Source organism: Populus euphratica, unplaced genomic scaffold (genome assembly GCF_000495115.2).
Source record: "Populus euphratica unplaced genomic scaffold, PopEup_1.0 scaffold1056.1, whole genome shotgun sequence".
NCBI classification, from domain to species: domain Eukaryota; kingdom Viridiplantae; phylum Streptophyta; class Magnoliopsida; order Malpighiales; family Salicaceae; genus Populus; species Populus euphratica.
In genome coordinates this window covers 49,389-50,139 of record NW_011500915.1, presented here as the reverse complement: position 1 = coordinate 50,139, position 751 = coordinate 49,389, and the positions used below count along the sequence as shown (strand labels likewise).

Genomic DNA, 751 nt, shown 5'->3' with positions numbered 1-751 from the left:
GCTGCTATTTTCAAAGTCTAAAAAATTACACACTCGTTGCTTGTATCTTTTACATGAAAAGTTAATTATTAAAGGAAAAAGACAAAAAGAAAAAAGAAAAAAGAAAAAAGAAAAGAAAAATCTCAACCATCCATATCAATTAAAAAAAAACAAAAAAAAATCTCAACCAACCATATCCTTTACCCTCAAACTTATCCTCTCAACTTCGTGGCCGGATAATATACCCCAAAGCGATTGTGATTTTTATTTCTTCATTTCTTTTCTTCAAGCAATGAACCAGAGCTTTCACTATAGTGTAAACCACTCACACAATTTCTGAAACATATTGCATAAACTCATCATCGTTTTCAAGACCAGTCATTGTGTCAGGTGACAAAACAACCTCAAGATCAACGCTCCCATTTCCATCTCTCCCAGGAAAAGCTGATATCTTCCCATCAAATTTATTGGCCCTACCACTCCTCACAGCCAAAGGTCGGCCCCACCCAAAATCGTTATCATACATAGGGAATCTTGGAGAGCTTCCCATGGTGATTGATGCACCATCAAGATTCCCCAACGGAAATAACCGCGGCTCCTTTTCCCAATTTGCTATGCCTTTGCGCACCGTACCATCACCATGGGCGACGACGTTTTTGTGCAGCAAATCAGCTCCAAAGTTCAGATCCTTAGATAAAAGCTTTCCAGCCAAAGCAACGGTTGGGATGCTCTGAATCGCGTTGCCAAAGTAATACGGGTCCAACGGCGGCTC

At 40.1% G+C, this 751-nt stretch overlaps 1 pseudogene; it reads right to left on the bottom strand.

The window, feature by feature from the left end:
* Positions 1–221: 221 nt before the first annotated feature.
* Positions 222–751, bottom strand: part of LOC105116814 (BAHD acyltransferase DCR-like) — a 1,690-nt pseudogene continuing 1,160 nt past the window's right edge.